The following is a 27,843-nucleotide window of genomic DNA, read 5'->3' on the forward strand; positions in this document are numbered from 1 at the left end:
ACATGACTAAATTTCTGTATGAGTTCTAGAAATTTGGGGGTGGAGTCTTTTGGGCTTTCCACATAAAGTATCATGTCATCTGTAAAGAGAGAGAGTTTGACTTCTTCTTTGGCAATTTGAATATCTTTTATTTCTTTTTGTTGTCTGATTACTGTTGCTAGGACTTCCAGTACTATGTTGAATAATACTGGTGACAGTGGGCATCCTTGTCATATTCCTGATCTTAAGGGAAATGCTCTCAGCTTTTCCCCATTGAGATTGATATTCACTGCAGGCTTTTCATAGAGGGCTTTTTTTAAAATTTTTTAATTTTTTTCAGCATAACAGTATTCATTATTTTTGCACCACACCCAGTGCTCCATGCAATCCGTGCCCTCTACAATACCCACCACCTGGTGCCCCCAACCTCCCACCCCCCACCCCTTCAAAATTCTCAGATCGTTTTTCAGAATCCATAGTCTCTCATAGAGGGTTTTTTTGAAATTGAGGAATATTCCCTCTATCCCTACACTCTGAAGAGTTTTAATCAGGAAAGAATGCTGTATTTTGTCAAATGCTTTTCCTGCGTTGAGAGGATTTTACTTATTTAAAATATTTTTTTAAAAATGCAATTAGCCAAATCTAGTACATCATTAGTGTGACACACATTTTAAAATTATGGCTGACAAAATTATATCAAGACATATCAGATTTTTAGGGATGTCATACAAAAATACCCTAAAGAAAGTTTAGCATCGCTTCTTTTTTTTTTCTTTTTTTTTATTATTAATTTTATTTTTTATAAACATATAATATATTTTTATCCCCAGGGGTACAGGTCTGTGAATCACCAGGTTTACACACTTCACAGCACTCACCATAGCACATACCCTCCCCAGTGTCCATAATCCCACCCCCCTCCCAACCCCCCTCCCCCCATCAACCCTCAGTTTGTTTTGTGAGATTAAGAGTCACTTATGGTTTGTCTCCCTCCCAATTCCATCTTGTTTCATTTACTCTTCTCCTACCCCCTTAACCCCCCATGTTGCATCTCCTCTCCCTCATATCAGGGAGATCATATGATAGTTGTCTTTCTCCGATTGACTTATTTCGCTAAGCATGATACCCTCTAGTTCCATCCACGTCGTCGCAAATGGCAAGATTTCATTTCTTTTGATGGCTGCATAGTATTCCATTGTGTATATATACCACATCTTCTTTATCCATTCGTCTGTTGATGGACATCTAGGTTCTTTCCATAGTTTGGCTATTGTAGACATTGCTGCTATAAACATTCGGGTGCACGTGCCCCTTCGGATCACTACGTTCGTATCTTTAGGGTAAATACCCAGCAATGCAATTGCAGGGTCATAGGGTAGTTCTATTATCAACATTTTGAGGAACCTCCATGCTGTTTTCCAGAGTGGTTGCACCAGCTTGCATTCCCACCAACAGTGTAGGAGGGTTCCCCTTTCTCCGCATCCTCGCCAGCATCTGTCATTTCCTGACTTGTTAATTTTAGCCATTCTGACTGGTGTGAGGTGATATCTCTTTGTGGTTTTGATTTGTATTTCCCTGATGCCGAGTGATGTGGAGCACTTTTTCATGTGTCTGTTGGCCATCTGGATGTCTTCTTTGCAGAAATGTCTGTTCATGTCTTCTGCCCATTTCTTGATTGGATTATTTGTTCTTTGGGTGTTGAGTTTGCTAAGTTCTTTATAGATTTTGGACACTAGCCCTTTATCTGATATGTCATTTGCAAATATCTTCTCCCATTCTGTCAGTTGTCTTTTGGTTTTGTTAACTGTTTCCTTTGCTGTGCAAAAGCTTTTGATCTTGATAAAATCCCAAAAGTTCATTTTTGCCCTTGCTTCCTTAGCATCGCTTCTTATTTGGTCATGTTTCCCATGTAATTTAACATATCAAATAAGCTTAATTGGTTTAATATCTCTCTTTTATAAGGCGATAGAACACATCTTATGAGATTTTCCAGGAACCCTCTGGATAATCCCGAAGTAAGTTCAAGATCAACAAGACTTCAGTAAGAAAATTTTGTTTTTAGGAAACTTGTCAAAAATACCAAAAGGTTTTAAAACACTTGATGAAATAGGATCCTGAGTCACTGTGAAACAATAATTAGTTATCTATTTAACCAAAATGGCAAAGACCTCAAATGCAAATACAGGAAGTTACATTGTGGTTAAAAAAACAATAAGAGAAAACTTTGCTCTTTTAATAGAGAAGACTCTTAAGTAATCGAAGACCTAATAAAGACAACATGAAGCACAGAAAATTATTTTCATAAAACACAAAATCTTTGTTTTAAAGCAGACTAATTAAAACATAAAGGAAAACCTTTCACAATCCCATCAAGAACTGACCAATAGTCCAGGAAAACCTTGTCCTTATAGCAGATGAAAGAAAACTAAGTTTCAGTTTTCCATAAGTATACTATGATATTAAAGCTTATTTTTGTTGATGCCAATTAAATAGAGCTCTTTTACAAAATAATTTGGGCAATACCCGCGGGAGGCAAAGAAACATCACATATACATGACATGTGTCCACAGACAGACAGAAATATACAGACACAAAAAGAGACCCTGCAGCTCTCACTCTAAAACTTTATCCATGAGTCCACTACTCACTCACATGACTAAAGGTTTTTACTAATATATGTGGGAAGACTTTTAAGATTTGAATTTGTTCTTGATGAATAATCTTATGGAGCTGTGCACTCGGTTTCTGGGGAAGGAAGCAGTCTGTATTTTACAAAGTCCCGTTCTCCCCCACTCCCCATCAGTTTCTGTGGGCATTGTTTTACTTATCTTCTGGGATGTTTATATGATGAAATTTACAGACAACTGAAAAGACAGAGTAAGAATGCAAATTTTCTCCTAGGAGTTCTGGGGTATGTTTCTCCATCATCAGAAGTCTAGGGCAATTGTTATTCATAATTTTTCTTTGTACTGGGTGTTGGGATGGCATGGAGCACTCCATCCATTTTACTGTTGATAACAACACCCTCTCCTTTGCTCTCCTCACTTTTCCAGAGATTCCACCTCTTAGTGTTCTAATCAGGCTTGGTCTCAAGCACTCAGAGCTTAATCTATGGCAGCCTGTGCCCTCATAGCTTTGCAAAATGGCACACTCAGGTCTCCAACATACTGTCCTGCTCTCTGACCTTGTCTGCTGGCTCTGAAGCTAACAGAGTAGCAGACAATTGCATATCTTTCTCTAACCTCAGTTCTCTTTCCAACTCTCTAGTTGAGATTCAGCATAGAGCTGGGTATCAGTGGCTGAGCTGCCCCCCAGCAGGGCCCAGTGCCCTGCAGAAGCCATTTGCCTCCCTTCTTGGGCAGAGCGTGCTAAGTGCTGTTTCTCAACCAAACACGTGAAAGCAGCCTGCCTTGGGGTGTGGGGGGGTGTTCTGTACTCGTGCAGCAGTCCATAAGCATCTAACATACAAGCCACTCCTCCCACAGAGAGGTCAATGGCTCACTCAGGATATCCTTCATGGTGGCTTCTTTCTCAAGACCCATTTCTTCAGTCTCCTGCCTGGCTCACCAACTGTTGGTTCACAAACGGGACCCATACACAGATGGCAAGGCAAGAGCAAAGAAAGACAGAGCTCTCTAGGTTGGCAGGTGGCGGGTTTAATAAACAAGGGAACTTACTTACAAGGCTTGTCTTGGGTGACCACAAGATCAGTAGATCTCAACACTCACTGCCCAAAACTTAAAAGTTTATAAAGATGTGTTTACCTGCATTCATTCATGTATACCATGCAGATAGTCTTGGCAGAAAATTGCTGTCTCAGGTCTATGTTCTTGGAACAATCCCCTCTGTAGGAACAATGGGTAGGCCATATCTTCTAGGACTGGGGTGGTGGGGGTGGCTGGGGTGGCAGGGGGCGGGGGGGCCTCCAACTGTCTGGGTCCTGCTCAAGGTTCAACTGGTGATCATGTCCGCTTGATCAACCCATTCAACAATAAAACTAGAACTGGAACTGGAAACTAAAACGTTTCTAAGAAACTGCAATGCCATAAATCTCCATTATTTCTCTGCCTTCAGGTCACTGGTGATATTCTGCAATTTCCTCAAATGTAAAGCTTGCAGTAGTAATAAGTATTAGGCTGGGAGGAGCACCAAGAAAATTAGTGGAAGTGTGAAATTAAAAAAAAAAACTGTGACAAAAGAAACCACAGAACACTAAATGACAGTGGTCAGTAAGGGATCATTTCCTGCTGCTTCCTGTCCCATCATCTATGTGCAGAAAACAAACAAGGGAAAAGCTGTATTTTAGGAGAAAATGTGAAGCGATAATAACTTGGTGGTATGCTTGAAATACTAATGACAGGGCAAGGAAGACATCAAAACAAAGGAAAATAAGTGTTCTAAGAGACATATAGCATTGTGCAAAACCGTGGGCTTAAGTGTGATTCTGGTGAGGATAGCAGTATTTGGGTGCCTAACATGCCTGGAAACTCCCAAAATACCGGTTAGTCTGCATTAAATGTTAACATTCATGTAATCATAAAGTTAGAAAGTCCCTCAAGCAGTCAGCTGGTTTTCATTCCTTTCCCCTCAGCAGGATAAGAATCAAGGATGAGCAAGAGAAAGAAGCATCAGACAATTAAAAAAAAAAAATTCCCACAACAGGGTTCAAATTTTCTTTGGAAATATGCTTCATTCCCAAGTCAGACTTACATTAAAAACAAAAAAACAAACAAAAAACCAAAAGAACCCCACAAGAAACAAACCAAAACCAAAACAAAAAACCCAAACCTATAAACAAACAAAAAACTCAAACCAAAACACTTTGTTTAACTGAAACCCATGTTGCAATTTAGACATATATGCTCCTTTAGTTCTCAGTAGCAATGAAAAACAGTAAATTTCTTCTTCATGATACAACCAGCCAATGTAATACCCCTAAACCATTCAACTTTTTCTATTAAATGTATTATCTATAATCCTTTTTTACATTTTTTTATTATTTCTTTTCAGCGTAACAGTATTCATTGTTTTTGCACCACACCCAGTGCTCCATGCAATCCGTGCCCTCTCTAATACCCACCACCTGGTTCCCCCAACCTCCCACCCCCCACCCCTTCAAAACTCTCAGATTGTTTTTCAGAGTCCATAGTCTCTCATGGTTCACCTCCCTTTCCAATTTCCCTCAACTCCCTTCTCCTCTCCATCTCCCCTTGTCCTCCACGCTATTTGTTATGCTCCACAAATAAGTGAAACCATATGATAATTGACTCTCTCTGCTTGACTTATTTCACTCAGCATAATCTCTTCCAGTCCCGTCCATGTTGCTACAAAAGTTGGGTATTCATCCTTTCTGATGGAGGCGTAATACTCCATAGTGTATATGGACCACATCTTCCTTATCCATTCGTCCGCTGAAGGGCATCTTGGTTCTTTCCACAGTTTGGCGACCGTGGCCATTGCTGCTATAAACATTGGGGTATAGATGGCCCTTCTTTTCACTACATCTGTATCTTTGGGGTAAATACCCAGTAGTGCAATTGCAGGGTCATAGGGAAGCTCTATTTTTAATTTCTTGAGGAATCTCCACACTGTTTTCCAAAGTGGCTGCACCAACTTGCATTCCCACCAACAGTGTAAGAAGGTTCCCCTTTCTCCACATCCTCTCCAACACAGGTTGTTTCCTGTCTTGCTAATTTTGGCCATTCTAACTGGTGTAAGGTGGTATCTCAATGTGGTTTTAATTTGAATTTCCCTGATGGCTAGTGATGATGAACATTTTTTCATGTGTCTGATAGCCATTTGTATGTCTTCACTGGAGAAGTGTCTGTTCATATCTTCTGCCCATTTTTTTATATGATTGTCTGTTTTGTGTGTGTTGAGTTTGAGGAGTTCTTTATAAATCCTGGATATCAACCTTTTGTCTGTACTGTCATTTGCAAATATCTTCTCCCATTCCGTGGGTTGCCTTTTTGTTTTGTTGACTGTTTCCTTTGCTGTGCAGAAGCTTTTGATCTTGATGAAGTCCCAAAAGTTCATCTTTGCTTTTGTTTCCTTTGCCTTTGGAGACATATCTCTTGGATCGGAAGAATAAACATTGTTAAAATGTCTATACTGCCTAGAGTAATCTATACTTTTAATGCCATTCCAATCAAAATTCCACTGGTATTTTTCAAAGAGCTGGAGCAAATAATCCTAAAATTTGTATGGAATCAGAAGAGACCCCGAATTGCTAAGGAAATGTTGAAAAACAAAAATAAAACTGGGGGCATCACGTTACCTGATTTCAAGCTTTACTACAAAGCTGTGATCACCAAGACAGCATGGTACTGGCATAAAAACAGACACATAGACCAGTGGAACAGAGTAGAGAGCCCAGATATGGACCCTCAACTCTAAGGGCAAATAATCTTCGACAAAACAGGAAAAAATATACAGTGGAAAAAAGACAGTCTCTTCAATAAATGGTGCTGGGAAAACAGGACAGCTATATGTAGAAGAATGAAACTCGACCATTCTCTTACACCGTACACAAAGATAAACTCAAAATGGATAAAAGACCTCAACGTGAGACAGGAATCCATCAGAATCCTAGCGGAGAACCTAGGCAATAACCTCTTTGATATCAGCCACAGCAACTTCTTTTTTACATTTTAAATACTAAAATCCTAAATGCTAAACCCCAAAATACTAAAAATACTAAATGCTAAACCCAAGAATACTAAAAAATTTTAGTGCTTTTAAAATAATTAATGACATGGAAAAAGGAGCAATGATAAGTGTTATTATATGTGCAATAAAAAGACTTTAAACATTATTTACAAAAAGTTAAAGTTCACACAGGAGATTTTACCCATTAGAGATTAAAACATTATATGAAACTGCGAAATTAAAGCAGTACTGTCCTGGTATAAATGAGCAGACCAACAGAATAGAATAGAGCTCCCCCAAAAATCTATGAATCCTGCTATACTCCTAAGTCAAAATGATGCCCAACATAATGACATTAGTCAATGCCCCTCTGGTGTCAGTGCTGCACATAAACTGTCTCCATGAATCCCCACAGCAGCAGGGAAGAGGTGGTCACCATGCAAACACAGACCTCTCTGACCACAGACTCTGAGCTCTTACTGAAAATATATTAGAGCTGTCACTGTAAATCATTAACAGTTAAAACTGTTAACTGAGAAATGGCATTGGAGCAATTAGCTAAACCTGGAGGAAAAAGTAAAGTTAGATTACTTTCTCACAACACTAAAAAAAAAAAATTAGGGGCGCCTGGGTGGCTCAGTGGGTTAAAGCCTCTGCCTTCGGCTCAGGTCATGATCCCAGGGTCCTGGGATCGAGCCCCGCATCGGGCTCTCTGCTGTGCAGGGAGCCTGCTTCCTCCTCTCTCTCTCTCTGCCTGCCTCTCTGCCTACTTGTGGTCTCTCTCTGTCAAATAAATAAAATCTTTAAAAAAAAAATTAGGTGGACTAAAATCTGAAAATGTAAAAATAAATAAACACATACATCCATACAAACAAGGCACTATATTAAATTTTGAACAGTTTCACAATCTTAGTGTGAAGGATATCCCAAGAATGACACCAAGGTCAGAAGCCAAAGAAGGAAAAGAGACATATTTGACCACTGGCACGGAAGAAGACACTGTTAAGAAAGCTCAATAAACCTAGAAAAACACTTGGATATGTATACCAGAAACAAAGGGTTTCTCATAAGGAAATGCCTTTAGTTACAAAGTGCATTTACAAATAAATATGAACAATATCAACATCCCAATCAAAACTGAGAAAAGGATATGAACAGACTTCTCACAAAGGAAGAAAGATACATTGCCTATAAACATATATAAATAATTGTGGGAGTCTGTATTTCTCTGTGCTGTACCAGTGGTGTATAAAAGTTGTAGCAATCAGTAAGATAACATTTTTTACATTAATAAATTGTTAAGATATGTTTTTCTTTCCGGTGAGTCAAATCTATTTTGAGAACTTCTGTAACTCATATTGAAAACTGTACTGCACCCAAACAAAAACCAACACAGATATTTACCAAGCTATTAGGGACGAACATATGGAAGCACGAGGAGTGCTGGAGGCAGCCAGGAGCTGACTGGACCACAAAATAAAAAGGTACCATGATGCCCAGAGTGGAAAGCTTTTTAGGAGCTAAACACTGGCTGACGGAACGCATGAGACAGGCATTTGAAACACTCTTGGGGATAAAAGGAGTTGCAAAGATGCCTCAAAGGCAACTGCTGAAATGCGTCCAAAAAGCATAAGTAAACATGACACATATGAAAGAGATGTGCCTTTCCAGGGAGGAGAGCAGCATATGTAAAGACAAGGGTCTATTGGAGTGAGCAAAGTGGGTCCAAGGACGCTGGTGTCCCCTGAGGCTGCAGAGATGGATAGCTACAAGTCTAGAAAGGAGTGACAGGTGTTCTGGGTCATTGTAAGAAACCTGGATTTCATTCTGATGGTAATTGTAAACTAGCAAAGGATTTTACATATGGCCTAGACAGCTTCATACTTGAGACAAATCACTCTAGGGCATTCTCATTTCCAGTAAGATGGTAGGCTGAGATAGCCAGGGCAAAATTCCAAATATAAAGCCATGAAAGGCATAGAAGTTTTAAAAAATGGTTTGAAAGCACAGTCAAAATCACAAGCAGCAGAGTGAAATCCCTAGATACCAAACATGGAGAGGGAACTGAAAAACGAGTGGACAGTGCCGACTTGATGCAATAGTCTCTGTGGAAGGGTGGGAAACTGCCCTTCTATTTCAGGGACTGGAATTTAACTGACCCCGGGCAAGGCTTGGGCCTGGGAGAAGCAGGGAGTTGGAGCAAAGACTCTTTGAAGAGATTCCCCATCAGTGACCTCAGTGACCTCATCCTTTCTTACCTACTCAAAGACCCCACTCCTTCTCACTTCACTCTCTGCTTACACCATCCTTTTTTTTTTTTTTTTTTTTTTCCCTGTAGGCTTCACATCCAGCTTGGAGCCCAGTGTGGGGCTTGAACTCATAACCCTGAGATCAGATCAAGACCTGAGCTGAGATCAGGAGTCCAACGCTTAAATGACAGAGCCACCCAGGTACCCCTACACCATCAATTTTTTACCTTTACTGGATCATTCCTATCAGCATACTAATGTACTGTGATTTCTTACACTACAAGAGCCCTTTCTTTGACCTCAGTTTCCTGGCAGGCTACCGAACCATTTCTCAGTTCCCCGTTGCAAAATATCTCCTCAAAAAAGTTGCCTATACTCAGCATCTCCAATTCTCATCTTCTCATTGTCTCTTCTTTTTAAATTTTTAATTTTATTATTTTTAAAAATTAAAGTGTATTTGACATACAACATTATATTAGTTTCAGGTGTCCAACATAATGATTTGATATTTGTATACATTTCAAAATAATCACCACAGTAAGTCTTTTTTTTTTTTAATTTATTTATTTGACAGATATCACAAGTAGGCTGAGAGGCAGGCAGAGAGAGAGAGGTGGAAGCAGGCTCCCCACTGAGCAGAGAGCCTGATGCGGGGCTAAATCCCAGGACCCTGGGATCATGACCTGAGCCGAAGGCAGAGGCTTTAACCCACTGAGCTACCCAGGCGCCCCATCACCACAGTAAGTCTTATTGTCATCTGTCACCACACAAAGTTACACAGTTCTTTTTTCTTGTGATGGGAGTTTTTAACATTTACTTTTTTGGCATCTATCAAATTTGCAATAAAATATTACTGACTATTGTCGCCATGCTCTGCATTATATCTCCATATTTATTTTACAGCTGGAAGTTGATAATTCTTGATCTCCTTCATCCATTATGCCCACCCCACAACCCTCCTACTCTCTGGCAACCACCAATCTGTTCTTTTTATCTAAGAGTTTTTGCTTTGTTTGTTCATTTGTTTTGTTCTTTAGATTCCACATATAAGTGAAATGGTATTTGTCTTTCTCTGACTTATTTCACTTGGCATAATATCCTCAAGATTCATCCATGTTTTCACAAATGGCAAGATTTCATTCTTTTTATGGCTGAGTAGAATTCCATTCTGTGTATATTCTGTGTATATGTGTTTGTGTGTGTGTGCATCCACATGTGTGCATGAGTGTGAGTGTGTGTCTTCTTTATCCACCAATGGACATTTAGGTTGTTGAGAGTTTTTATCATAAACTAATGTGGAATTTTATCAAATGCTTTTTCTGCATCTATTAAGATGATCAACCCCTGGGGATAAAAATACATTATATGTTTATAAAAAATAAATTAAAAAAATAATATTAAAAAAAAGATGATCACATGATTTTTATCCTTTATTTTGTGAATATGGTTTGTCACATTGATTTGTGCATGTTAAACCATCCTTGCATCCCTGCAATAAATCCCACTTGATTGTGGTATATGAATTTTTAATGTATTATTGGACTGGGTTTACTATATTTTTAAAAATATTTTATTTATTTATTTGACAGAGTGAGAGAGAGAGAGAGAGATCACAGGTAGGCAGAGAAAGAGGGGGAAGCAGGCTCCCCACCGAGCAGAGAGCCGGACGCGGGGCTCAATCCCAGGACCCTGAGATCATGATCCAAGCCGAAGGCAGAGGCTTAACCCACTGAGCCACCCAGGCACCCCTGGGTTTACTATATTTTGTTGAGTATTTTTGCATCTGTGTTCATGAGGGATATTGGCCATGTATGTATGTATGTATGTAGTGTCCTTGTCTGGTTTTGGTATGAGGGTAATGCTGGCCACAAAATAAGTTTGGGGTATTTCTTCCTCTTCAACTTTTTGGAAGGGTTTCAGAAAGAGCGGTCATTAAATACTCTTTGAATGTTTGATAGAATTCACCTGGGAAGACATCTGGTCCTGGTTTTTTTGTTGGAAATTTTGTTTTAATTACTGATTCAATCTCCTTACTAGTAATCAATCCATTTATTTATTTTTTACTGTGTTATGTTAGTGACCATCCAGTTTGTCATTAGTTTTTGACATGATGTGCCAAGATTTCATTGTTTATATATAACACCCAGTGCTCCGTGCAATACATGCCCTCCTTAGATTCTATTTCTTCATGATTCAGTCTTAGAAGATTTTATGTTTCTAGGGATTTATCCATTTCTTCTATGTTGTCAAATTTGTTGACATAAAATTGTTCACAGCTGTTTCATAATACTTTGTACTTCTTTGTTGTCAGTTGTCACTTCTCTTCATTTCTGACTGTAGTTATTTGAGCCTTTTCCTCTTTTTTTCTTAAAAAGTCTAGGTAAAGTTTGTCAGTTTGTCTTATCTTTTCAAAGAACAGCCCTCAGTTTCACTAACTTTTTCTACTATATTTTTAGTCTCTATTTCATCTGTTTCTGCTCTGTTATTTTCTTTCTTCTAACTTTGGGCTTCCTTTGAGATTTTTCTTGCTTCTCTGTGTTGCTATAAACTTTCCTGTTAGAACTGCTTTTGCTGCATTTATAAATTTTGGTATATGGTATTTCCATTTTCATTTGTTTCAAGACATTTTTAAATTTCTCCTTTGATTTCTTCATTGACCCATTGATTGTTTAGTAGCATGTTGTTTAATCTTCACATATTTGTGATTTTTCCAGTTTTCTTCTTGAGATTGACATCTAGCTTCATACAGTTGTAGCTGGGAAAGATGCTTGATAGGATTCTAATTTTCTCAGATTTATTCAGACTTGTTTTGTGGCCTAACATGTGATCTATCCTGAAGAATGTTCCATATGCACTTGAAAAGAATGTGTATTCTGGTGGTTTTGGATGGAATGTTCCTTAGTGCCATATCTATTAAATCCATCTGGTTTAATGTGTCATTGAAAGCCAATGTTTCCTTATTGACTTTCTGTCTGGATGATGTATTCATTGATGTAAGTGGGGTATTAAAGTCCCATCCTATTATTGTATTGCTATCAATTTTTCCTTTAGCTCTGTTAATATTTGCCTTATGCCCTTAAGTTGGGTGCACAAATATTTACAAATGTTATATCTTCTTGATGGATTGATCCCTTTATCATTATATAATGCCTATATTTGTCTTTTATTACAGTCTTTGTTTTAAAGTCTACTTTGTCTAATATAAGTATAGGTATCCCAGCTTTCTTTTGATTTTCATTTGCATGAAACATCTTTTTTCATCCCTTCACTTTTAGTATGTGTGTGTCCATACATCTGAAGTAAGTCTCTTGAAGCCAGTATATAGATGGGTCTTGTGTTTTGCTTTGTTTCATTTTATCTATTCAGTCCCTTTATGCCTTTTGATCAGAGAATTTAATCCCTTTACATTTAAAGTAATTAGTGGTAGATATGTACATACTGCCATTTTGTTAATTGTTTTCTGGCTGTTTTGTAGTTCCTATATGCTTTCTTCTTCACTTGTCTTCTCCCTTTTGGTTTTATGACTTTCTATAGTGCTACACTTAGACTCCTTTCTCATTATCTTTTGTGTATCTACCATAAACTTTTGCTTTGTGGTTACCATGAGATCTATATATAACAGTCCATATATATAATGGTCTATTTTAAGTTGATAGCAAGTCAAGTTTGAATACATTCCAAAACTCTACATTTTTATTCTCCCCTTTTTGTTTGTTTTTGAAGTCACGTTTTACATCCTTTTATTTTTTTGTATCCTTTAATTATTGTAGTCATATTTATTTTTACTACTTCTGCCTTATAACTTTCGAATTTTCTTTATAAGTGATTAACCCACTACCTTTACTATATATTTACCTTTGCTAGTGAGATTTTTCACTTTTTTTTTCTTGTTACTACTTGAGTGCCATTTCTTTTTAGCTTAAGTAAGTCCCTTTAATATTCCTTGTAAGGCTAGTTTAGTGTGAATGAACTCCTTTAGCTCGTGTCTGAAAGCTCTTTATCTCTCCTTCAGTTCTGAATGATAATCTTATCTATTCTTAGATGGGAGTTTTTTCCTTCAGCACTTTGAATAGATCATGCGACTCCTTTCTGGCTGGCAAAGTTTCTGCTGAGAATCTGCTGATAGCCTTATGGGGTTCTTTTGTATGTAACAAGTTGTTTTTCTCTTCCTTCTTATAAGATTCTCTCTTAATCTTTAACTCTTGACATTTTAATTATAATGTCCTTTGGCATGGGTCTCTTTGGGTTCATCTTGTTTAGAACTCTTTAAACTTCCTAGATCTGTATATCTGTGTCCTCCCCCAGGCTAGAAAAGGTTTCAGGTAGTAGTTAGTCAAATAATTTTTCTGCCCCTTTCTCTCTCTCTTTCTTCTGGGACCCCTATAATTAGAATGTTATCCCATTTGATGTCCCACAGGTCCCTTATCTTCTCTGTCTTTTTTAAAAATTCTTTTTCCTTTTTGATGTACTGCTTGAGTTCCACTGCCCTTAGTTTCAGATCATTGATTCTTTCTTCTGCTCCATCTAGTCTGCTTTGAACCCCTTTAATTTTTCAGTTCATTAATTGTATTCCTCAACTCTGTGACTTCTGTTTAGCACTTTCTTATATTTTCTCTTAACATTTTCACTGTGTCCATATATTACTTTTATGTATGTACTTTATTTTATGTAAAGTACTTTATTTTAAATTGATTACTTTGAATTTTTAATCAGGTAAATTACTTATCTCCATTTTTATTGTTTTGTTTTGTTTTTTTACCCCTGGAGATTTACCTTGTTCATTTGATTGGAATATATTCTTTTGTCTCCTCATTTTGCTTAACTCTGTGTTATTTCTATGTATGAGGTGAAACAGGTATCTCACCTGATCTTTGAGAAGTGGCCTGTGTAGTAGATGAATCTTATTGTTTAACCTTGTCCTAGTTCTTGGTTGTTTGTTGAAACCTTTGCCATTTGTCTAAGCATCTTCATTTATTCTTGGCAGGTCCCACTTGTTGAGAGAATGTCAAGACCTGTATGTTCCAGAGGGAGGGATCTCGGTCAACTCCTAGTTTCAGGCTGATTGAAAGCTAGACTCTCAGGCAGCAGCTTTAAAGGTATGCAATATATACAGTCCTGTGGGATTGCAAATGTAAACGCTGATGACCTCCAGACCAGACAATCTGAAGTTGTCTCCTTGGCAACAGTTTCAAAAACCAGGGCTCTAGATGAGTGTATAAACCTTTCTGGGAGGTACCAGTGAGCTGTAGTGAGGCCAAAGGAGAGAGTAAGGATGATGTCTTTCAGTCTACATTTCCTGAGAGCATCTCCATACCCTCTAGATGTATGGTAATCCTGAAGCATGCAACTCAGTCTGAAGCTCAAGGACAAATAGGTAGGCCTTTCTCATAGACAGACCTGAGTATGTTTTTGTCTGCTGTCTGCTGAGCAGTGTATTGGGAGTAGAAGCCTGGCAAGAACTGTCTCTGATTGTTTTAGACCCATGGGTTCCAGAATCACAGTCCTTCTTGGCCACCAGAGCCAGGTGCTCAAGGGGAGTCCCCTGTATGGCCTATATGTGCCTTTTGGCTTAGGTGATGCCACAGGGGCAGTACAGGGACAGGGTATTTGGCTGCCTGACTCTGGTGGGATTGCTGGGGTGGTGCTAGTAGATTAGAGGGAGAGTGCAAAAATGTCACGTGTCAGCATTAGTAAGGTGGAGGGAGAAAAAGAAATGGTACCTGCCAGTGTCTCCATCCATGAAGTCCTAACAGCCCCTGCCCCACCAGTAGACACTTTAAGGTCACCAAGTGAATCTCCTTTATGTATGGTCTAGGTACTTTTCAAACTGCTGCTTTTGTTCTGGGTCCTGGGATGAATGCGTCTGCAAGTGAGCCCTTTAAGGATAAAGATGTGGTCCATATACAAAATGGAATATTACTCAGCCATCAGAAAGGATGAATAACCAACTTTTGCATCAACATGGATATGACTGGAGGAGATTATGCTAAGTGAAATAAGTCAAACAAAGAAAGTCAATTATCATACAGTTTAATTTCTTTGTGGAACATAAGGAATAGCATGGAGGATATTAGGAGAAGGGAAAAAATGAAGGGGGAGAAAGTGGAGTGGGAGATGAACCATGAGAGACTATAGACTCTGGGAAACAAATGGAGAGTTTTAGAAGGGAGTGGGTTAAGGGGATGGGTGAGACTGGTGATGGGTATGAAGGACACAGATTGTATGAAGCACTGGGTATTACACGCAAATAATGAATCATGGAACACTACATCAAAAACTAATGGTGTACAACATGAAAAAATGTTCATCATCACTAGCCATCAGGGAAATTCAAATTAAAACCACATTGAGATACCACCTTACACCAGTTAGAATGGCCAAAATTAGCAAGACAGGAAACAACCTGTGTTGGAGAGGATGTGGAGAAAGGGGAACCTTCTTACACTGTTGGTGGGAATGCAAGTTGGTGCAGCCACTTTGGAAAACAGTGTGGAGATTCCTCAAGAAATTAAAAATAGAGCTTCCCTATGACCCTGCAATTGCACTACTGGGTATTTACCCCAAAGATACAGATGTAGTGAAAAGAAGGGCCATCTGTACCCCAATGTTTATAGCAGCAATGGCCACGGTCGCCAAACTGTGGAAAGAACCAAGATGCCCTTCAGCGGACGAATGGATAAGGAAGATGTGGTCCATATACACTATGGAGTATTACGCCTCCATCAGAAAGGATGAATACCCAACTTTTGTAGCAACATGGACGGGACTGGAAGAGATTATGCTGAGTGAAATAAGTCAAGCAGAGAGAGTCAATTATCATATGGTTTCACTTATTTGTGGAGCATAACAAATAACATGGAGGACATGGGGAGATGGAGAGGAGAAGGGAGTTGAGGGAAATTGGAAGGGGAGATGAACCATGAAAGACTATGGACTCTGAAAAACAATCTGAGGGTTTTGAAGGGGCGGAGGGGTGGGAGGTTGGGGGTGCCAGGTGGTGGGTATTACGGAGGGCACATATTGCATGGAGCACTGGGTGTGGTGAATAAGCAATGAATTCTGTTACACTGAAAAGAAATAAATAAAAAATAATAATAATAATAAAAAACTAATGATGACTAATATATAAAATAAAAAAAACTTTTAATTTAAAAAAAAAGGATAGAAATTCCAGCCCTGTGATTCTCTTGCACACAAGTCCCATTGGTTTTCTTTTCTTTTTTTTTTATTATTATTTATCAGTAGTCTTTTTATTAATCCATATGTTTATTTTCTTCAGTTCTGCTCATTTACTATTACCCTTTTTTGTTTACTTATGGGATCATTCTCCTTCAGTCTAGAAAGTTTTAGTGGGGCTTATTGTAGTGTCAGTCTGCTTATTGTAGTGTCAGTCTGCTATTGTTGAATTCTCTCTCTTTTGGGTTTGTTTGAGAATGTGTTTCTATTGGTTTTCAAAGCCAGATGTTTTGGGGGCTTTGTCTCTCTGGTGCAAGTCTCAAGGGTTGAGGTGCCTGATTTGGAACACAGAACCCTCACTTTTAGGAGAAAACTCTGTATTTGTAAGATACTTCCTGATTGTGAGTCATTGCATGAGGCATGGCCACATCTCTGCCTCTCCTACCCATCTTGATGTGGTCTTTTTACTCTTTGTAGTGGAGGAGCTACAGCTAGTTTACAGTCTTTGAGCCAAAGTTTCCCTCTAAAATTATTGCATGACCTACAAGATTGAGTCTGCACTAGTACCCCAGCTGTGCTAGTCACGTGCCATGTTGTGCGTGAACATGGTTGTAGATACGGAGGGCTTGTTAGCCAACTACTCTCCCCACAACAGATCTTGGCTCATTTCCATGGAAGCCATAGTCCACACCTTAAGCTGCACAGATCTATGCACTGTTTTCCATGTAAGTGGAAGCAGTTGGGGAGCAGTTCCTTCATGGTTCCCATGGCCTCTAGTCTTAAGGGAAAACTTAGAGGGAGGGGCATTATTGAGTTGCTACCAAGGCATGACTGGCACTCATCATCTCCTCCCTCCATTATCCATTCTGAATTTCTCTCACTCTCAGCTATCACCTCAGCAGGTCTAGGTGTATTCCCTGGTGGTATGACCCAACCCTCATTCCTGAGGTATCTTCTCAGGTTGGGGTTGCCACCTGTGTCCATTCACAGTTACAAGGAGCCAGGGAGCACCAAGAGGCTCCAAGTGGATTGTCTAGCTCCACATGTATTCTTCCTGCCCCCTTGTGTAACAACAGCTCTACTGCCTGCCAAGATAGTGATACCTCTGCTTACTCTAGATACAAGGAATCCAAAGTACTTTGATAATGGCTATAGTTTGTAGTTCAGTAGATCCCTGGTAAGGTGAGCCTTTTTGGAGAACCACAGTCTCTGACCCTGCAAATCCCAGAGCTGTAGGGACAGGAAGCACAATGTCCCCCAGTGGATCATTGGGAGAAATGAGGAGAGGAGAAATTCATGCTTCCACCTATTGGTTCCCTAAACTGTGTATATTCCTAATGGGAACACAGTGATATACAGAGGTCTCTAATTTAGCACATACACTGCATCCTAAATGATAATACCCAGACTCTCTGCGTATTTTCTCTGAGGTGGTGCTTCATTTGTGCCTCTGGAATACTGTTTCAGAATTCTGTGAGGCCTGCTTCTTCTGGGAGATCTGGTGTATGGATCCCATGGGCATGGGTTCAGTCCCACACATCCTTAATGTAAAATGGATCTCCTATACTGTGTGGGATCCCATGCCTGTGGATCAAGCATTCTATAAGGCTATAGGTAAGGATGCTGGCTGAGGCTCTCTCTATGGGTAGGAAAGGCAAAATATACCTAGGAAAAGTATCCTCCTTATGAAAACCAGCTGCTTATCCTCCCAGAAAGAAAGAGGCCTAATGTAATTGACTTGCCACCAGGTGACTGATTGATCTCAAGAAATAGTATCATATCCAGTAGCACAGTATTGGAACCTATTGCTGACAGGTCAGACATTTAGAGATAGTAGTATGTAAATCAGGTCTGTAGCCTCATCTCAACTGCCATGTCCACTCCATTCATGTGCCCATTACGCCATTTCTTGGGTGGCTGATGATGAAGGCTGACTAATGTCAACTGACTGAGTCAATTTGTCTACTCGGTTGTTTAGAGTACCTTCCATGGTAGATGCTTTCTGGTGGACATTATATATGACACAAAGATCATCACACCTCATACCTACTCCCATAGGTCCATCAAATATCTCTACATCAGACTTCCTTGTCTCTGATTTTCCAGTACATTTCCTTTCCAGAGAGCCAGGTCATTGGCTGTTGGTCAGGAATCTATATGTATTCTCAGCTCAGCCCACTTCTTCAACATAAAGTAGAAGACTAGGTACACCTCTCATGTTTCCACCCACTGGAAAGATTTTCTTTTTCCATTGTCTTTCAAAGCCACTCCTGAATATGACTATAATGCAACTACTGTTCATTTTCAGCTTACAGAACATACCAACCCAACTCATCTGTAAACAAAGGTTGAGATTATGCCTCCTTCAGCTGATCATATAAATCTCTCCATGTGGCCATAACTATGGGCAGGGGCACTGATACAACTGTGGGGGTGACATTGGATTTGGATAACTGGCTAATACAGCTTATTTATGCCCTCTGGTCCTACTTGGGCTTGATCCCAGATATACCATTTCCCTCATACGACAGAGTGCTGCTGAGCTCATCTGACTTAAGACTTGGTGAGTTTAATGATAAGAATCGTGGTCAGTTTTGTTTACTGACTTATTTCAAGTGACTAGAACCGTGTTTGGAATATAATAAGAGCTCAACAAATATCTACCAAGGAAATAAAGAACAGAAATTAATATATTGGAAAGGAAAGTAAAAATTATAAGTATTTTTTAAAGTTTAGTTCCTTTTATAAAAAGACTAACAAAATCAATAAAACATTAGCAAAATTTATCAATTTTAAAAAGGGAGGTGGTGCAAATAAATAATATTATCAACCAAAAAATCATACAGAAGTATGATGGTTTTAAAAATTAGTAAACCACTTCTCATCTTTATTGCTACCATCTTTATTCTTCCAAACCACGTTTCCTGAATGTCTGCTTGTTTTCTCTGTGTCCATTTTGTCCCCACCCCAGTCTATTTTCTACACAGCTACCAGAATGATCTTTTTTAAACTTTTCACTTTAAACTAATTTTAGAGTTATAGAAAAGTTGCAAGAATAAATTTTCCAAATACCTTTCACCCAGTTTCTCTTCATGTTATATAACTATAGTGCAAAGATCAGGACCAAAAAATTAACATAGACACAGTATTATTAACTAAATTTCAAACCTTACTCAAATCTCACTTGCTTTTCCACTAATGTTCATTTTCTGTTCCAGAATCCTATCCAGGCCTCCATGTTGCATTTAATTGTCATTTTTCCTTAGTCTCCTCCAATGTGTGACATTTCTTTAGACTTCACTTCTTTTTCATGATATTGACACTTTTGAAGAATACTGAGCAACTAAAGAAGTAAATTATATTCATTTAGAGAGAGAGAGAGTGACTTTATGTCCATAAATCTGAAAACTTGGATTCAGGAACAATCCCTAGAAAAATAAACTAACCAGAGGAAACTCAAGAAGAAATCCTGATTAGGCTTATAGCTATTAAAGAAATAAAAATCTGCTTCTAAAAATAAAATAAATATTAGGTCTAGTCAGTTTTGTGAGTTCTAGCAAACATATAACCTTAATCTTCTACAAACTGTTCTAATGAGGGGGAAAAAAAGGTCAATTCCCCCAACTTATATGATGAGGCAAGTATATGCTTAATACTAACCCTAGGTAAGAGCAATATGAGAAAGAAAAATGTAGAACAACATCCTGAGTAAATAGAGAAGCATGATTCTTGTCAATTTATGTGAGTCAAAAATATGATCATCTCAAGATATTTAGCAAAAAATGGTAAAAGATAAGACACATATAGGACTCAAAAAAAAAATCTCTTAACAGGCTAGAAACACATGAGAATTTCCTTAACTTGATAAATAGTATCTACCAAAACCATAGAGCAAATTTTATACTCGATGAATCATTACAATCATTTCCTTTTGAGAAGAAACAAGATAGATGCCATCATTATTTCCATTTAACATTTTACTGGATGTCCAAGGAAAAGATAAAAAGGCATAGTGATTGGAAGGAAAGAAATAAAACGGTCATAACACACATAGATGATACCCTTCTCTGCACAAGAATTCAAGAAGATATATATGGACAAGTTATTTGAAATAAGAAAATTCATTTATTCTAGAAATTTAGAAGCAGATATGATTTGGTGATTGAGGAAGAGATGGAAGAAATAAGAATGATACCTGGTGTTCTGACTTGAGGAAATATGTGATGTAGTAACATTTATTGAGATTGCTAATTCTGTAGGGGAGTGAGACTTGAGTTAGGGCAGTCTTACCATGTGGGTGGCTTCCTGGAGAACTTATCTATGTGGGGCCCTAAATATCACTGGCAATAAGGAGATGGAGAAAACTATCTGCAGAACTTCTATGAAAGAGATTATTACACATAGGTAAAGAATATTCTCATAAGCCACTTCAGATGGGGGTAAGACTCCTCTCCTCCCAAGATGGCAACTCACCAACTAACCCCAATAAAGGTAGTTCTGATAAGCCATGCTGGTTTTTTTTTTTTCTGAATGGGATATCCAAGTCTGGGAACAAGCTGATTTGGGCCAGGAAAATAGAAGAAAGGCTGGGGTTTTGGAACAGTAACGATTCATTCTCTATTCTTCCTCACAAAAGTTCTCAGCCTCTATCCTTTTTTTTTTTTTTTAGGATTTTATTTATTTGACAGAGAGAGAGAGATCACAAATAGGCAGAGAGGCAGGCCGAGAGAGAGGGGCTCCCCGCTGAGCAGAGAGCCCAATGTGGGCCTCGATCCCAGGACCCTGAGATCATGACCTGAGCTGAAGGCAGAGGCTTAACCCAATGAGCCACCCAGGTGCCCCTCAACCTCTATTCTAAATAAAGGATAAAAGGATGAAGTGTGGGGTGCCAAGTTAGTAACTATCTAAGAAGCACCTGTATCTTGAATAGAGCCCATGATAAGGGAGAGTACGGCAGGAGAAAATGTACATTGGTGACAAGTATTAGCAGAGTGAGAAGTGTTCACTGTCAAAGTCACATAGGCAAATTAAGTTCAATCTACTTGGTGCAATATGGTGAAGTTAAATCAATATGATTTTACCCTGATAAATTCATTCCTTAACTTATTTGTCCACTCATATTTAATGAAGACCAACTTTCTGGAAGATCTGTTCCAACATCTCTTCCTTTTCCCCCTCTTGAGCTTAATTCGAACTCGCTTGCTTGTTTACTGAGTTTCTGAGGACAGGCATGGATGGATTCAATATATACAAACTTTCTTTTTTTTTCCTGATTAATCCCTAAACCCCTCTGACTCAGCATTTTATTCTTGTGTACATTAAAATCAAATAGTTTTCTAAGGTTACAACCTTCAGCTTCCAATATACTTCTCCTAGGGTTTTATATTCATTAAACACATGAGGCATCTATCTGCTCTTTCTTTTGCTGTTCCCATGTAATTTATTTCAGAATCTTCTAAGTGGACTCTATTCGGTAGTCTCTTCAGATCATACAGATAGCCTGTAAAGATATTTCCACTGAATCTGGGGTGCCTGAGTGGCTCAGTCATTAAGCCTCTGCCTTTGGCTCAGGTCATGATCCCAGGGTACTGGGATCGAGCCCTGAATCGGGCTCCCTGCTCAGCGGGAAGCATGCTTCTTCCTCTCCCTCTCCCTCTGCTTGTGTTCCCTCTCTTGCTGTGTCTCTTTTCAAGTAAATAAAATAAAAAAAGACATTTCCACTGAATCTAATGTAATGCTTTCCTCACTGGATTAGGATACATGGTCCCATATTAATCCAATCATGACCATCTACTATTCAACACTGACTAGGTGTTCTTTTGCCATCAAAGAACTTAGAATCTTGTAAGGAAGATAAATCACAGAATTAAATAACTATTTTTTAGTTATTTAATTTTTTAGTTTAGTTTAGTTTAGTTAGTTAGTTATTTTTTAGTTATTGCCAGAAGAATGAGCAAAGGACTATGAGATTTCACTGGAGGACAAATCAGCTTTGGCTTCAGTGACATGAGAGGGCTTCATAGAAAAGGTGGCATTTAAGGAAATCAAAGGATTTCAGTATCTTGAGGGGGGGCTTCCAGGGAGAGGCAATAATGTGAGTAAGATGGGAAACCATAAAGAAAGTCCAGGAAATGATCTGTAGGTACCCTTGGTAGAAGAAAATACATGAGACAAGAAAATACATGAGAAAATGCATGAGACAAGGGAGACAAGTTAAGTGACAGCTAACTCTGAGTGTTTATTACAAGCCCGGAAGTCTACAAAGTGCCCTACGTTTAATATGCCACTAAATCCTCACACAACTCAAAGGGTAAGTACCATTCCCATTTCTGTTTAAGATGGGGAAAGTAAGGTACAGTAGGATCCAATGACTTGCCCAACATTGCATAGAGACGAAATGGCAAAGCCAGGATTTGAACCCAGTAAGTCTGCCTGCAGAGCCACACCTTGCCCAATGTGGCCAGAGAAGGCAGGGGAATGTGTAAGAGGTGTGGCAGAGGATGTGGGTGATGGATATGAAGAGAGGATTTTCAATAAGGCAAAGGTCATTCACCGTGATAAATCTCTCAGACAGTCCATAGCCCCAGACTGAGAAAAAGCCAATGATTAGTTGGCCCCTGGAGACTTTAGGAGAGTAAGTTCAGCAGAGTAGTGTCAAAGAAGCCAAAACTCAGAGAATTAATGCGGAGTAAGTGGTGGGACTGAGAGGCAGCCACCTTTCTAGAGTTCTGGTGCCTAAGGTAAAGAAAGAGAGGACAGTTGCCAGAAAAGCAGGACCAGTTTGTGGTTTTATTTTTCAGGCTAACTACACTTGTGCTTATTTGTGTAGAGGAAAGTTAGTGAAAGTGCTAAAGAGAGAAAACAACTGAAGTGACAAAGTCCTTTGCCAGGGTAAGGGGGCATAGGGGGGCTGAGTACAGAGATCAAGGACACAGGGGAAGGCTCAGAATGCTGAGGAGAACTGGAAAGGTAACACTGTCTCTGAGACAACAGGAAGGCAAGAAAAGACAGGAAGTGAGGTAATGAGGTGGAGGAGGAGCAAGTCTACTCCGGAGGACCTCAATCCCCCCGGTGAAGCAGGAGGCTGAACCCAGTGCTGTAAGAGGAGGTAGGGTAGATTGGAAGTAGACACTTACCAATTGCAGAGGTGATTTAAATCAATTAATGGAAGGTTAACAAAAGTTGTGTTGGGTCTGGCCTGGCATAATCAGGCTAGCGGGCTCACCCCCCTCTGCACCCTGGTGTGATGCCTGATCCTGTTAAGAACTCCCCTGTAGCAGCGCCTCAATGGCTCAGTGGGTTAAAGCCTCTGCCTTCGGCTCAAGTCATGATCCCAGGGTCCTGGAATCAAGCCCCACATCCGGCTCTCTGCTCAGTGGGGAGCCTGCTTCCTCCTCTCTGTCTCTGCCTGCCTCTCTGCCTACTTGTGATCTCTGTCAAATAAATAAATCTTAAAAAAAAAAAGAAGGAGCTCACCTGTAGTAAACTCACCTCTTCTGTGCATTTATTTATTATTTATTTATTCAGTGTCTAATTAGCCAACTTATAGTACATCGTTAGTTTCTGACCTAGTGTTCAACAATTCGTTAGCTGTGTATAACACCCAGTGTGCATCACCACACGTGCCCTCCTTAATACCCATCACTTGGCTACCCCCGTCCCCCTGCCCCCTCCCTTCTATAACCCTTACTTCCTTTCCCAGAGTCCAGAGTCTCTCACGGTTTGTCTCCCTCTCTGATTTCTTCCCATTCAGTTTTCCCTCCCTTCCCCTGTGGTCCTCCATGTTATTCTCATGTTCCACATATGAGTGAAACCATATGATAATTTTGTGCTTTTCTTCCTGAACTGGCTGCCTCCACCAGTCCTATCCTCTACATCACACTCATTCCTGCTCTCCTTATTCCAACTCCTTCATCCCTTCCTCTAACAGCCTCTCTCCTTAGACTTAATGCTTGGTATTACTTCCGCAGCCAGCTCTGACTTCTAGCTTCCGTATTTATCATGATTCCAATTCATCTGTTTGAATTCCCTGCTTTGTAGCTCATCACCCACTCAATCCAGCCTAAACCCTGGAACCTTTCACAGCATATGCCCAAGAGGCATGCTCCATTAAAGGAGAGCACATAGAAGGTCTGCAAGTCATCTCTGATGGCTGATTCGGATAGCCTGTGTACGAGACAGTCTCGGTTTGCCCTCAGGATCCACTCTCCATGCTTTTCTACCTGCCCCTTCCCCCAGAAGGCTGACTCTCTATGGATAATATCAAACAGGTTCCCTTGCCCACTGATGTTCAGTTGGGGGCAGGTAGGAAAGAGAGGGCAGGAAATTTATTTCTCAAGTTCCCTGCTGTGTGCTTGCAGGCTGGCAGTGGCTGCGTGCCTCCACCGAAAGACCACAACTTCTCTCCAGCAGCCTCACCTACAGCTATAGCTAGAACCACAGTTCCGGCTCCGCCCTCATAAATTCCAGTAACCACTCTTCGCCTGTGCAAGACCAAGAAACGTTATTTCCCTTAACATCTTTGTAAATTGTCCATTAACCCCTCTTCAGTTTTCCCACTTTAAATGTGGTATCTCTGTCCTGCCACAACCTTAACTGACACAGTCCTGACCCTGAACAGATCCAGCCGGCATCATTTCAAGACACGTGTAGCAGGACCGGGAATCCGGGAACGTAATGTGATGTAGGTGACGGAGAATTTCTGCCCGAACACCCCACTGGTATTCTCAAACCTAATACATCTAAAATCTGATTCATTAATGCCTCCCCCTTTTCTAAATTTATTCCTCCTTCAGACTTCCCCACTTTTTTCCCTATTCATTCTTTATTTAAGTATTCACTATTTATAGAATGCTTCCAACATGCTAGGCACTATGCTAGGCACTAGGGATTCCAAGATGCTGAGAAAAATGTTCCCTTCTCTAGGAGCTAACTACTAGTGGGGGAGACCCAACGTTGAATATAAAATGGTATGATACATGCTTCTTCTTCTTCTTCTTTTTTTTTTTAAACAGTTGGGACTACATGCTGGCAAAGCATAGAGGAAGAACCCAGGATAGGCAAAAGCAAAAGGCTTCTCCAAAGAAGTAATAAAAGAGTTGAACTTTAAAGACCAAGTATGCTTTCATCAGTGGAGCACATAAGAGGGGGGACAACCATTTTATGCAGAGACGATGGGAGCAAAGAACAGAGGCATGAAAGTGCACAGTGTGTTCAGAAAATGGAAACTGTTCTGTACAGCTGGACTACAGGATAAATGGTGAGTCGGCAGGCAGGCAGGGGCGGTGGTGGAGGAAGAAAAGGAGTAAGTTAATAGGCTAAAAACAGATTGAAGGGCTCAGCCAGATTATAAAGGGTCTTAGCTGTTGTACTGGTATGATACCTACTGTGGTGAACCTTTTTACCTGTCCCCCAGAACAAACAGATAGGGCTTTCTACCTTTGCTTTAGGAAAAAGACATAACAAAACAGCCAAGAAGCAAAGAAAGGAAGGACTAGCTTTTGAGTGTCTAGCTAAGATTTTGACTTTTGTTATAGCCCATATTCTGAGAAGAAAAGCACTTCTGAATTTCTAAAATCTTGGGCCCTAAAGGACTAAGAAGGGCTCAGCATGTGGCATCAGCTCTACTTTTACGCAGAGCAGTTAGAGAGTCATGCTGGCTGGACTTAGAGCTTTTCCTTCCTATTTCAGATGCTCTATCTAAGGCCAACAGCTGGTAATGGAAAATATAGAACAGAAGCACATACTTTCTTGTTGATACTGACATTATTCATCCTGGGAATATCCAGATGGAATGGAGCAGGGCAAGGAGCAAGACCTTTGGACAAGATATAGATACATACATTAAGAAAGAATGAAAAGTCACAGGAGAGACTTTTCTCCAGAGATTTCTTTCTTTCATATTTAAGTATGTCTAATTAGAAATTCATCAATTACTCTAAACTTTAATAAATGTGCAAATATATATGCTAGAAGCCACCTATAAATATCTCCTGAAAATAAACAGTTGAAAAAATGCAATATAAGCTTTAGCAGTTTTCTCTTTTTGTTTTATGTCATTCACCCTAATTGACAAATACATGGAAAATAATATATAATTACAAACTTTATTCTGGTTAAATCAAATTGTGCTTCCTATTCATTCATTCATTCATTCATTCATTCATTCCATGTTTCAAGTTTTTATTGGAATCCTATTTAGTTAACATGTAATATAATATTGCTTTCAGGAGTAGAATTTAGTAACTCACCACTTACATATAACACTCAGTGAAGTTGTACTTCCTTCAGCCAAAAATTACCACAAGGGTTACTTTTAAATGACATTATTTTTGTTTGGGGCCCAAATATGTACAAAAAAAGTGACTTAAATAAGGAAAGGTTTTGTCTGTTTATGTCTATTGTGGGTTAGGCTTAAAGGACCATATCGGATGAGGCAGCCTGGTTTCTAGTTTTACCTGAGACTCTATAATTTGCCTGCCAGGTCTTCTCCCCTCTTTGTGCCCATCATTTTGAAGCCAAGAAGGCTTATAAATGTTCACAGAACATACCTGTGGGATTTTAGAGAAAATTTGCCAGGGTCACTCTTCAGATAGCATCTGTTCTCTATCCTGGCCCCTTCTCTTGATGCTTGTCATTCAGTTCTGCCCTGAATTAATTAGACATCAGAATATCTCAGGATATGATTGTTTTTTCTTTTACAAAATTATTATTAAATGTAGACTTAATGCATCATAATGCCACATTAACAGGGTTTTGTTTTTTGGTGTTTGTTTTGTTTTGTTTTGTTTTTAAAGGTGCTGGTGCCGCTCTTTTTAGTATATTTCCCTTACAAGTTTCTTATAACTTCAGAACTACAGGTTTTGGAAAGCCAGAGCCATTAACTGAGGTTGCCCTGAGGACCTATTTCCATGCCTGTTTTCCTAAAAACAACAGTAATAAGAAGAGGTGAAAATGGACAACTACTAGTCTATATGTATTCCTTTGTATCACTTGAACAGAAAACCGCTTCTTCAGGCAGATGCAGTCACAATAGGAATTGTGACTTGGGGACAGAGTTACCAGCTTGATTTCAGCCTCCCTTGTTCCCCCAGCCAAGAGAGCCCCCCAAAGACTGCAACCCAGCCCCAAGTCAGCTCAGCTCTTGAACAGATTAAGATAATTTGTCCTTACTCTAGTTAACTACTGAAAGTTAGGTGAGCCCTCTCTGGAGACTGATAACTTCATCAAAGCCTCTACAGTATTTTTACACAATGCCCAATATTTAATAAAAAAAAGATTAGGCAGAACCAAGAGAAAAAGCAGATAATAGAAAAGCACTTACAGATGGCTTAAGTGTTAGAATGATTCACCACAGGCTTTAAGAAACGGTAATTAAGGGGCACCTGGGTGGTTCAGTAGGTTAAGCCTCTGTCTTTAGCTCAGGTCATGATCTCAGGGTCCTGGGATCGAGCCCCCATGTCAGGCTCTATGCTCAGTGGGGAGGCTACTTCCCCCCTCTCTCTCTCTGCCTGCCTCTCTGCCTACTTGTGATCTCTCTCTCTGTCGAATAAATAAATAAAATCTTAAAAAAAAAAGAAACGGTAATTAAAATATTTGATAAAATACATGATAGGATAGAGAATCTCACACAAAGACTGGAATACATAAAAAACAAACTAATTCTATAACTCTAAAATTCTGGATCACATATATGTAACTTGTAAGTTATTAAGGATTAATGGGAGAGTTGTAAAGAGAAAAAGAAGGTGAACTGTGTGATGGATCCTGGGAGGAGGTCTTTGGAATGCAG

Source organism: Lutra lutra, chromosome 7, assembly GCF_902655055.1.
Source record: "Lutra lutra chromosome 7, mLutLut1.2, whole genome shotgun sequence".
NCBI lineage: Eukaryota > Metazoa > Chordata > Mammalia > Carnivora > Mustelidae > Lutra > Lutra lutra.